The following is a 12742-nucleotide window of genomic DNA, read 5'->3' as shown; positions in this document are numbered from 1 at the left end:
AAAGACCAACACATTACTTTAATCATTCTAATATGCGATCAATTTTCTTACCTTTAAACATCCGTTTCAGACACTCGATTGATTTTATCTTTCATGTTCTGACAAAGGAGAAGCTCAGATGTCTGGATTTGCTCCTTAGAATCCCAGCTTAGAACAGATGCTACTTTTATTACTAATGAATATAGTGAGATGCTCAGTGGTGCATTGGGTAGCACTGCTGCCTTGCAGCAAGAAGGTTCCCCGGTTCGATTCCCAGCCTAGGGTCTTTCTGCATGGAGTTTGCATGTTCTCCCTGCGCTTGCGTGGGTTCTCTCTGGGTACTCAGACTTCCTCCCATAGTCCAAAAACATGACTATTAGGTTAATTGGCTTCTCTACATTCTCCTTAGGTGTGAATGGTTGTTTGTCCTTTTTATTTCTGTCCAGGGTGTACCCTGCTCTTGTCTGTAGACAGCTGGAGATAGGCACCAGCACCCCTTGTGACTCTGCTTGTGATAAGCGTGACCGAAGATGAATTAATTAAGCTTAAAATCAAAGTTTCATTGGTCTGTAAAATCAAGTATTTCTGTTGTAGCTCAACTCCCTGGGATGACAGCACATTTATCACCCAGATCATCGTCTGCAGTCATTATGAAGTGGGTACCAATGTGATGTAATTAGCATGATTGCACCCTGCTATGTGCTTTTGATGTTGCAGGAGGTGTCCGATTCACATTTAAACTAAGATGATGTTTTACAGTTTCTCAACAAATCCGGCCTGCATTTAATGATATCTGCTTACAAACTGTTCTGACCTGAACTGGATTAGTGAAACCTACAATTTAAGCTGCTATCCATAGCTCAAAATAGATTATAATACCATGTATTGATGTTTGAGGCTTTTTAAGGTAACTGAAAGTAATTCTTGAGTTGCCCTGTAGTGTTTGACAGTGAGGACGTGTAATGAATAGTTGTTCGTTTGGGTGACAACATTTGGCTTCAAAGCCTTTAAAGTAGCTTACTGTAGAGCTTTAAATTGTCTGTGTAATTTTTGATACACAGACAAAAACAGACAGTTTTTAAATGCTATAAAGATACTATGATGAAATAATGAACTAATGAATTGATTCATATCTGAAGATAAGCAAAATGTTTGTGTTGAGAAAAGTGATAAATGCACCATTCTGTAGGACAACTTTAAAAAGTTTGATGAAAACAGGGAGGACTCCTAGGCTCAATCCAAGTATCTTAGTTCAGTATGAACATATAAGCCACAGCGGAAGTGCGTCTGCAGTTCCCATAATGTAAAGTGACCAGGTTTCTCAAATCACATCTGGGGACTTTTACTGTCCGTAGATGAAAAGAAATACATCTCGTAATGATTATGTTTAGGAAACTGGTACAGTAATGATTTTATTTCTGGTTTTACATATGTATTAAAATTTAAACGACAAAAATCAAGTTTAAAAGCCAGGAATGCCTGTTTAAGCTGTTAGTATTTCCCAAGATTAATAAAATGAATAAATCAATAGTTTTAATAATGGAGAACTAGAACTGTGTCTGGGTTGAGGGATGGATAAAAACAGCGTGCATTCAAGCCTGCAGATAAAGGGTGATATGTTTATTACTGTCAAACCGGGGTGGTCCTAGCCCATTTGGCACACCAGATACTTTATTAAGATGATAATTGCATGTAAAAAAAAATAAAACAACAACAGCAAAACAACTTCATGTCTTTTTAAATGATTGGTCATGTTGTAACAGAGCTGCGAAGTTTCAGAAAATGACAAGATCGAGACTTAAGAGTCATGATTTGTTCAGACTAAAAAATTGGCCTTTTTATTTAACCCTTGAAGCCGATGTCCTGATCTCCATGCCAGCTGATCTAACTGCATGGCGGCCTCCCAATGCAAGTCTTAATTAACCATAAATTACAACTGAAACAAGACTTTTGACAAAAATTTAAAAACAGTGGCATTTTCACAGGGGTGTGATGTGCACTGGGGGGTCGGCCAGTGAGAACCGAAACCAGTTGAGGGTCAATCTATTCTGATCAAAATTAACCTACGTCTATATTTTTTAGATAAATCACTGAAGACGGAACAGAACTTTATGAGGCTTTTACTAATAAAGTTAGACACATTTATCACTGTTGTTTAAATAAATATAGTTTTACATTCTACAGTATATACATAATTAGTTGAGCAGTTGATCTTTATCATTGATTACATCATCGTTCTTTTCCCTAAAGCTGTTGTCTGTCGAAATTACATCCTCAAAGCTGAAGGCTGTCTGGACTCCGTACACTGTCCAACCCAGGTCGTGTTTTTACTGTTGACCCTGTCAAAGGTGAAGGAATACGAGCTGAGAGGTGCTGGTAGGAGCTGCAATTTGAGGTATTTAGATTAAAAACCAGGCATCACTAAACTCTACTGTTTAGAAACATTAGTTTTTCATGCAGCTGTAGAAAATGAAAGGTCAGTTGAACCAGAGTTTTATCTCACTAAAGGCAAACTAAGGCAAACTAAAAATGTAAATCATGGTTCAAATTTATTTTTTTGAACTGTTAAGAGGCCTAAATAAACACTGAGTTTTAAGATGATTTATTTTGCCCAGAATTTGACTCAATTCATATAACTGATTTTAAACTTTATCTGGAGACTAATAGGTCTCCTTGAACATTTTGGACTTTTACAGAATGCAACAAAGACCTAGTAAATTAGCTAATTTTACACTGGAAAAAAAATATGCAAGGCTTTTTGGCATTTACTTAATCATATTTAGTTACTTTAACGCAATTGTTTTATGCCCTACCCTGGCTAACATGAAACAATTGTGTTAAAGTAACTAAATATGATTACCGGTAAGTAAATGCCAAAAAAAGGTTGCATTATTTTTTTGTGTGTATCTGAGCTCCTGTGCTGTAGATCACAGCAGATCAGATAAATTACTTGTCTTGTACAAGGTTTATCTCTGCTATTGCACTATTAATTTTTTTTATAAGCTCTGATTTATAACCTTACAATTATTTGACCATTTTTTTCCCATTTTTTGTGTCATGAGATACTAAAACGAGACAGACGAGTAAAATCTGAAGACAGAAGTCTAAGAGACCCTTCAACCAAAGAAGGTCAATTGCTTCTCTTGATGCCTCATTACCAGAAGTATTTAGGTAGATCCGGTGAGCTGCAGTTTTTCAGATAGAGAGAGCTAACAGGAAGATGAAAAGAAACCTATAACTAACTGATCATTATAATCAGGACAGAGATGGATGCTCTCCTTGAGGAGCCAGACAGAATAAATGGATGAATTGAAAGCCTGTGAGGGTCAACAATGACTCTAGTTCCTGTTAATATTTGTCTTCTCTCATCATTGTTCTGTTTTTTCCCAATAAAAGAGAAGGAGAGGTCATTCTAAGGTTTTTTTTATTATAAAGTAACCCACTCTAAAATAATGCAAGCTTTGCCATGTCTGCTTTCCTTTTATTGGATTATACCCGATTGGCTCCTACAATATAGTGACTTTATGTGATTTCTGCTCCGCTTCTGCCTAGAGAAATTTAGCAGCTCAATTCCAGCACAATGCGCCATGAAGACCTTACAGGGTGTCAGTTTAACTTATGCTCTTATTTCTTTTTGTCAGTCCTTCCCTCTTTCACACTCACTCACTCTCCTCTAATGTAGGACAGAGCTTGTGTATAGATATATTTTCAGTGTATTGGTCCCCGGAAAGTAGAATTGGAGATCATCCAAGGAACAGATTGTCCCACTTTTACATCCGACAAAAGTGGAGCGGCCAAGATCTGTCCTCCATATCCCTCTCTTTGACTGGGTTTGCACCCTTCAGCCTCTTTTGGAGCGCCTGTAGCGGAGAAGGAGGACACTCGATCCGTACTCCAACAGGGAATGGATAGAGTGAGTCACCACAATGAAGGGAAAGGGTACTTAGATTTTATATGAATGGTGCTACACTAGCCATTGGGTCTGGGGGTGGTGCTCTGACGTAGGACATTTTTAATGACACAGCCACTGCTGTGGTATGACAAGAGGTACCCCACTGCACAGAGCACTTTGCAATTTTAATGTCGGAAGAAAACATGGAGTGCCTTTATTTCATTCATTAACTTCCACCTACCAGGTATGAACTATTTCACAGAAGTTTGAGGTTATAATATGACAAAATCAAACTTGTGCAAGGGTTATACATAATTTTGCAAGGCAGTGGAATGACTAAACCCTGCAATTTTTTTTTATGCAAAAAGAATTCACAGATTCAGTTTTTAAATTGTGTTCCTCTCATGGATTGATGTTTCATTGTCTGCTTAGCATTTTTTTTTAGCTGTATTTAAGCAAATAATTGTTAAAAATCAGGTAACATTTTTCTAATGAGTCTATAATGGACCAGTGAATGTATCCTCAGCCAGATCCTGATCCTGATTCAGCTCCTGCTGAATAAAACTTTAATCAGTTTGGAATCAAATGCTCATCAATCAAGACATGATAATGCTGGTAGTCAGTGGTAAAGAGAATAAAGTATATAATAATAATCCCACTGTACCTTTATACCAACTAACATCCAGCTGTTTTTTGCTGAGTTCTATTTTTATTTGTCCACAAGCTCCCTAGAAGGACACGCTGCTTCAAAAGGTCCCCCTTCTCTATTAGAGTATGAGCAATTAAGTAGCAACTCCTTGCAAACTCTGACTCTTAATGCAGCTTCAGGCTTTTTCATGTTTATCAGAAAGGTAAATAGGAAATCAGCCTTAGTTGTTGGTGTTGAGTAATCATCCTGAGCATGGCTTGCAGTCTCAATTTGACAAAACTGGGCTATCTTTCTTCCTTACTTTGGATTTAATTGGGTCAGGTTGAATGCGCTCTGAGGGCCTTGCCTGGGCTAAACTGGGCTGGATGGGCCGAAAGGACCTCAGTGCAACACAGATTTATGAGTGAATATCCCCAGTTCTCTTTCAAAGTCCTCCTGCTGCACATAAACATGGATACCATGCCTCAAGCTCCTTTCGTCAACCATAAAACAGAAAAGCCTAAATCTGCATTCATTCATTTTTCATTCTTTCTCAAACAAAGCCTTATTTTTACTGGTTGTTTTTGGATCAATAGGAGAGAAATGTGTTGTGCTTTGAATCATATTTATTAGTTTCCTATAATTTCATCCTAGAATGATACAGCTTTCAGAGAAATTCAATCCATGCAAAGACTGAGCTCTGCTGCATGAAATAAAAGATTCTTACAGATGTTCTGTTAGATGTTATACATTAAACCTTAAAAGGTTTTCCTCTTTATGTGGGGCAAAGCTCAACCTAAAGTATGTGGCCACCAGGTCTTACATCCCCCCCTTTTTTCTGGATCTTATATGGAAAAGTATTTGTCCTCCTTTAGCTCTTCACATCACAGCATCTTCCCATATTATGTGATAAGTGGTACAAAATTGTGGCTAAAGGGAAAGAAATAAATGTTATGTGTTTTTATTCAGCCCAGTTTCTCCCCATCTCTGAAATAAATCCAATACAAGTTAATGCCTTAAGATGTCTCCTAATTATAAAAAAAACAAAACAATCTGAGTGTAATTTAATCCTCACCAAGGGCGCAGACAGAAACTTGGATTGGGAGGAAGAAACGGTGCCATAACAAGTTTAGGTTCTACATGAATCTTTCTTCCAGCAGAAATAAATTAGCAGAAACCCCATATCTTTCAAATAAATCCCTGAAGATGCACATATCACTCCAGCTATGCTGTCTAAAAGATTCATATATGGCTTTGGTACTGACAAAAATTGGTGGAGGAGTTGTTCTTAATCTCTAATTAAATCAAAAACTCCTAGAATACAGCAAGGACTGTGATAATCCCAAAAACTCATTCAGTGCTAGGATGTTTTTTGTTAATTTTTGGGTTGTTTTAGAGAAATACTTCTGAAACCCTCAGCTTTATGAAGGAACCGCTTGTTTTGAAGGTGGTGAATCACATCTTAAAGGGAACAACAAATCTCCTCTTAGATGTGGCTGCAATGGTGGCCAATGAATGGCTAAGGGTGGTCCACCCCTGTCCCTGATACTAGCCTGATTGCAGCTAATCTGAACTCAGAGGTTGTTTAGAGAACATTAAAAATCAACCAGCATCATGAAGACCGAGGAAGACTGTAGACAGTTCAGGAAGAACAACTGACAGGTGTAAGACATGGTTTGGTTCTAAAACGGTATTCTAAGCTCTAAAACATCACCCAGAGGTCTCAACGTGGAGAGAGGATGGATTAAACTGCAGATCTACCTAGACTTAGAGGTGTACCTAAATGTGTGAGTCAGTAAATAAAAAATGAAATAGAGAAGCGGCCAAGAGGGCAACGGTAACTCTGGAGGAGCTGTACAGATTCACAGCTTATCTAGGGGGAAACTGCTGACAGGAAAAACAATTCACAAGCACCTTTAAGTAGTTCATAATAAAGAATAACATTAGAGGAATGTGAATATTCCAAAAAAAATCAAACTAGAACCAATTAAAAGCATTTTTGTATTTGAGTTAGAGGGTTCAACATATGCAATTGTCAAGGTTGAGTGGAGGTTGGTAGAAAACCCAAATGCAGAGATGAGTCCTTGCAGATTTGATTAAGAAACATTATAACAGAAGCAAAAGTCTAAAAACAACAAACAGGATAGCAAAAACCAGGAGACGCCAGGAAGAAACACAAAAAAGGATTAAGGTAAAGAAGAGAAACCAGCAATTAGGACCTGCACAGGAGGAGCATATATAGGAGACGGAACAAGGACTCGGCTAATCGGCTGACAGGGAGTGGGTGTGGATAGAAGCAACTACAAACTAGGGGAAAGGAGACTGACTCCAGGGAGCAACACAAAACTATAAAACAACTACAATGCCACAAAATGGGAAAGAAACCAATGACCAAGAAAACACAAAATTACAGCGTACTGTAGAAACCCATATGATTTATACACTTTTCCTAATACATTTCTGTCATATTCAGTTGTATACTGTGATGCGGTAAAAAACTGTTGTAGATTAATTCTGGGAACTATGATAAAAATATACAATAGGGTCAGGCATCATAAGTACCTGTTTACAGCTTAAATACTCTCAGTCATTACATGATTTATGATCCTGTCTGTATTTTTATGTGTATTATGTAGACCAAACAAGCAATCTGAATGTTGTAACAAGTCCAGCTTTACCATCAGGCATGTAGGGTAAACTGCTAAAAAGATACTCTGTTTGAAGAAAAAAAATGCATCCACAAATCTCTTTATGAAACATGGCAGTGGAAGTATCATGATGCAAGATTGCTCTTCTCCGAAAAGGAGAATATAAGCATCAGAGGAAAACAACGACATTTTCTGCTGACAGAAAGTCTTAGTCCAATCAGACTGTTACTGAGCTTCATACCAATGAAGGATGAGCACAACTCATCAACTACATGTGAAAAGCTGGGAGAGACATATATCAAAAGTTTCAAGTTTCAAGAATTTATTGTCATTGTCAAAAAAAGGCAACGAAATTGTGTTTGGGGTACAATACTTAGTAGCAGCAAGTTCCAAGTAAAGTGCACAAGAGGTAAAAGTGACACCAGTGCTTGACCCCCCCAGCCCCCCCCCTCCATCCCACTTAAAGTGCAGCAAAGATTATTAAGTGCCATAATGCTAAAGATATGCAACTATAAATTATATACAAATGTGGTTCTACCAAATGTTGACTTATGGTAACATTAAATAAAACTGCATGGTGTACTTTGCAGATTTACTTAATGCAAAAGAAAATAACAAATATATCCTTGTTCCACTTCATGATATATTACATAAAATACAAAAACAAAATATTTGTGATTGCAATGAGACAAATATCTAAGAGTTCAGAGGGAATGAATACTTTTGTGAGTCTGTTTATTACCTGTAACAGAAATTGCAATTTTATTCAGCTGCACTCCCAACAGACAACCATAACCTGATATACCTGCTTTTATGAGTAAAAATTATGGCATTCTAAAGCAAATGGAGAACATGAAGGTTTTTGCTTCTAAAAAATCATCACATTTTAAGGAAATATTTCTGGTTCTTCTATCCCACAGCTTCACCTCCAAACATCAGACCAGATGTACGAATAAAGCAGCTCACAGACCAGTTAGACAAACACACACAAGTGTCGATGTAAACAGCCTCAAACAGACTGTCCATCAATGACAGTTTCACTTACCTTCTATGTCCAGATACTTAAAGGTAACACTGAGGGACAAAAGCCAACAAGTGGCTAATAAATGTTGTTAGACATGGCTAACAAAGTGAAGACCGGGTCAGTGCCTGTCAGACCCCATTACAGTTTCTCCTCCTTCCATGTAAAGCAGTATTAGATCCACCGACAGAAAAAGCATCAACTTTCAACTTCAATTATTCTGCCAGAAAAACAAGCAAAAATATCTACTCTTCACATTTTTTTGCTTTCAGAATTAAAATCCTTCCACTGATTCTGTGTTTAATCCTTTGAGATAAGAACATTTATTCCACTTCATCCTGGGTTATTAAACTTAAGATTCTCCTAATTATTTTAAATATAATGCTTTACAGCTCTTCAAAGCCACAAAGGTTTTTTTTTTTTTTTATCAAGGATGTTATGTGATGAACCAATATAATCTAAACATTGTTCTGATTGTCATCTTATTTAAAACAAAACTGTGAAAATGTGGCATGCATTTGTGTTCAGCCTTTCTGAGTAGGTCAAATGCACGCCCCTTAGAGCTGCACCTAGACTACATACTACTTAGCAAACAAGTCACATTCAAATTCCATGGAGAGCGTAGGGAATACCATTTTTCAAGTCCTGGCACAGATTCTCAGTTGGATTCAGGTTGGGACTTTGACTAGGCCATTCTCTCATACTGTATGGATCTGATTTGATCAAAACCATGCATTTTATCTCTGGCTGGATGTTTTTGCGTGGCTGTCCAGCTGAAAGGTGAAGGTCGAACCCAGTTTATGAGTTTAAGATCATCCGCAGCCTAAAGGTAGAATTGTTGGAGTGTGCAACATACTTTTATCCTATCTTCACACTTTCCCAACTGAGAGCTTCAGTACTGCAGCTCCTCTAAAGATACTACTGATTAGGTCTGCAGTTCGGACATCTTTGCTCCAGATTCTCCTTTGGGAAATTTTCCGAGCTTGAGATATTGTTTTAGAACATAATCCATCCAAAAGCTTCTCCTGGACTTCCTCTTTGACCTGTATGTTGATCTTAAAGATGCTGTGTGATTGCTGTCAATTATTCTTTAGGGGTATTAGAGTAAAGAGGTTGAATAGAAATGCACGCCTCTGTTTTGGTCTGTCACATAAAATCCAAATTATCTCATTAACATTTAAAAAACTTCAAAGGGTGCAAATACTTTTCATAGACACATCTTGAAATATGAACACTGATCCTGCTGCAGTGAAATATGATCCAGACTTATCAATCTGAGGTTCGGTTCAGAAGACCAGCTAAGGGTCTCTGAGATTTTTGAGCTGTGTTTGGTGACTTCTATTTTAACAGCCTACCACGGTCCTTCAGTACAGCCCTCAGGGGAAACACTCTCCATATGTAATAATGTAAAGTATGCACAGTCAAAATAAGTTGTTCATCAGTCAAAATGACCACAAAAAAGGACATTAACCCTTTTTAAAAGCAATCAAACATCTAAATGTTGACTTTAAGTCACACTGCAGATTGTTAAACCAAATTAAATACAAATTTCTGACTAAATATAGTGTTTTTGTCTGTGTGAATATTTTTTGCAGTGTTTTCCATAAATTACAACCCAGCATATTTATGCTGAATAATCAGTTTTCTCGTGGCTCTGTGGATCTTCTAAGTTGGGCCTCATTCTTCTTTCTTATTAATATAGTCACAGCTAATAGACCAGAGCCGTTCTGCTACTGCGGTGAGCTGTCACAGCAAATATCCCCTTAGTCTGATGGGGTTTTGTCCCGCTGTAGCATCTCCACCAAACCCTGGAGAATTGGTGGAGCACATAGCGGCATCACATCTGCTCTTCCTGATTATTGACTCCTGGTCTTCCAGCAGTGATTGCAGAGGACAGAACAAGCCCGGGCAGCCAGAGAGCTCAGCGTGATACGTGACAGACTGCAGGAGAAATAAGAAGGCTGCTGTGGAGGAAATTTAAAAAAGCAGCATAGATTCATTGTTGGGCGTTGTGGTCATTTTTACTCCTTCTCTCATCTTTGATCTTTGACTTAATTGTTTCCTCACTGTGTTTACTTAAGGCAAACATGGCATATAATCTCCCAGCTTCCCTCCAGCATAGATGGTGCTGCCTCAGTTTCTCCATTATGATCAATTGTTCTGTGTTGTGAGGAAGTCATTAATCTTTCTGTGCTCACTCTGCTCTAAATTGCCCACTTTGTTTGTTTGCTGCTTTTTTCCAAATTAATTCCCTGGGGTCCAATTCTCCAGCAGAGAGTATGCTTTTAAAGTCGGATTTTGCTTTAAAACGTGTTGTGGCCCCTCAGAAGCACAGTCAATTATGTATTACAGGATGAAAGAGTGCAGAGCGAGGACGCACAACTGCTGCATAACTTCAGCTGATACTGCGGCCCTTCCCTCCCAGGCCTGGTATAAACTGGATTTTCATGTGCAGCTGAATATGCGCAGGACTCATCTCTGGGGACATAGGAGAGGTTTCCACCTTTCCACTAGCTGATATGCTGCAAAGCATGCAACGATTTTAGCCCATCCCTGTTAAGGAAGAAGAGTTGGAAATGTAGGTGTTGATGAGCTCCCATTCTAGTCTTCTTAGCTTTCCGTTTCAGCACATTTTTCTCTGTGAAATCCTGCACAAATCTGCAGATGTCTGATCTATAGTAATGTAAACTTTACAAGAAAAAAAAAGGAGAAGAAGTTCCACATTTTCAGCTTTATTTCTTCATAAAAACTCACAGTTTCTTCTAACATAATCATCTCCTCAGCCTGATGGCTTTTTTGGCTAAAAAGGCATGTCAAAAAATATAAACCTATTTATGCTTTCCAGATTTTTGTTCCAGTTTTTAGGGTAAGGGAAAAGGGATAAATACTGCAGCAGGTAAGCTTTTGCTTCCATGCCAATGTTTCAATATTGCTCTGTCCTCCATGCAAAATAAAATGTTTTTTTTTTGTTAAACATTTTAAACGCTCTTTTGCTGAAAACATAAAGAAAAGAATCCTGAAGCATCAGAGAAGCACCTAAGTTGTATTGCTTCCATATTAATTTCCTCATCTGCTTTTTCTTGCATAAATCCCAGTCAGGTCATGGCCCACTTTGTCTGCAGAACAAGCTTTTAAAAAATTCAAATGTATCATTATGATTCATAATGAAAATATAGTAACCTACATGATGCATATCGCTAACTAGACACAGTGGATTAAAATATTGTTATAAAGTCCATTTCAACAATAATTGCTTGTTTCTTTGTTTTTTTCCCCAGTGACACCTCCCACTGGGACCAATAGAAACGAGTGGTACAGTAGTTAGTTCTCAACAGTTGGACTTTTCTGGAGTAAAATACAGGAATGATGCAGAATGTTCTGTGACGCTTGTGAGATCAGTCTCCTCTGCCCCACTTTGTTCGTCCCCCACACTTACATTAAACGCGTAAAGGAGACACTCAGAGGACGTTTGTACCCCCCCATCCCCACACAGTTTTAGCTGCTCCTCTTTCTTCTTGCAGCACCTTTTCCTGCTTATAAATCATTTCTTCCATTTTTGCTTTCTATTCCCGCTTCTCTTTATTACTTTATAGTGTATTCAGTCCATATCTTTTGATTTTCAACAATACTTTTACATCCAGGGTGAAGTGCAAACGGAGATAGTAAATGAGCAAAAGAAAAGTGAAATACCTTTCAATCTGGTTGTGGATCTCCCTCTTGTATCCTCTGTGTTTGTCTTGATAAACCACAAAAAGAGTAAAAAAATAGTACAAGAGTTTCAGAAACAGAAAACATCTGAAAAAAGTGCTTTAAAAATCACATTTTTAAATCTTCTAGTGAGCCATCCTGAGCTACTGTAGTGTGCAGCTTCTGTTTCACTGTTTCCTTCACATACTCTTTCAACTCCTCTCCGCTCTGCTATAGCTGTTCTCTCTCCTCTCTCTCTTTCTCTCTCTGTTGCACACACATTCATGCTTTCTCACTGTCTCCCTTCTCCAGCAGGAGTGATCCCTCTCAATCACGCTTCCCCTTCTTTGTTTATGGACTCTTGATCAGATCCTCTTCTGGATTTCTGTTAATTTTCACCTAAGATCTCACTTTCTTACCACAGATTTTCCTCATTGCTCTTCCTCACACTCTCCGTCTGTCTTTCATTATATTTAATTTCCTATTACTTTATCATATCCATCAATCACTTATACTTGCCATGTCATGTGTTTCCTGCTAATTTATTCGTTTCCTGTAGATTTGACCACCCGCCGTTAAAATGCCTTGAAGTCATTGTAAAATAAAAATAAATCTCTTCATACTGTTGCAGATTTTTAGAATGACATAATTTTGTAGGTCCAGATGTGGGCCAGTCTATTCCTAATTCATTAACTTGTTAACAATCAATCAATCAATCAATAAACCTATATACTATTATTTGTAAAGATTTTTTTAAATAAAAATTTTAAGTCATGTAAAGGTCCATGCACTACAGAAGAACATAAGAACCGGTTCGCGGCGGATGCGCGTGGGCCCCGGCCGTGGGCGGGGCCGCCTGAGTGTTTTTCCTGGGTGGTGCGGTCGCG

At 38.0% G+C, this 12742-nt stretch overlaps 1 protein-coding gene across 1 annotated transcript in view; it reads right to left on the bottom strand.

Moving 5' to 3' along the window:
• Window positions 1–12038, bottom strand: part of LOC107089538 (SH3 and multiple ankyrin repeat domains protein 1-like) — a 65579-nt gene extending 53541 nt beyond the window's left edge. Inside the window, exon 1 of the mRNA XM_015382388.1 lies at window positions 11859–12038. The gene's annotated coding sequence lies outside the window, so the exon portion shown is untranslated. The remainder of the gene's footprint in view (window positions 1–11858) is intronic.
• Between the last annotated feature and the right edge of the window lie 704 nt (window positions 12039–12742).

The sequence above is a fragment of the Cyprinodon variegatus genome, unplaced genomic scaffold (genome assembly GCF_000732505.1).
Source record: "Cyprinodon variegatus isolate N-32 unplaced genomic scaffold, C_variegatus-1.0 Scaffold256, whole genome shotgun sequence".
NCBI lineage: Eukaryota > Metazoa > Chordata > Actinopteri > Cyprinodontiformes > Cyprinodontidae > Cyprinodon > Cyprinodon variegatus.
The sequence above is the reverse complement of the archived record's forward strand: the minus strand, read 5'-3'. Positions and strand labels throughout refer to the sequence as shown.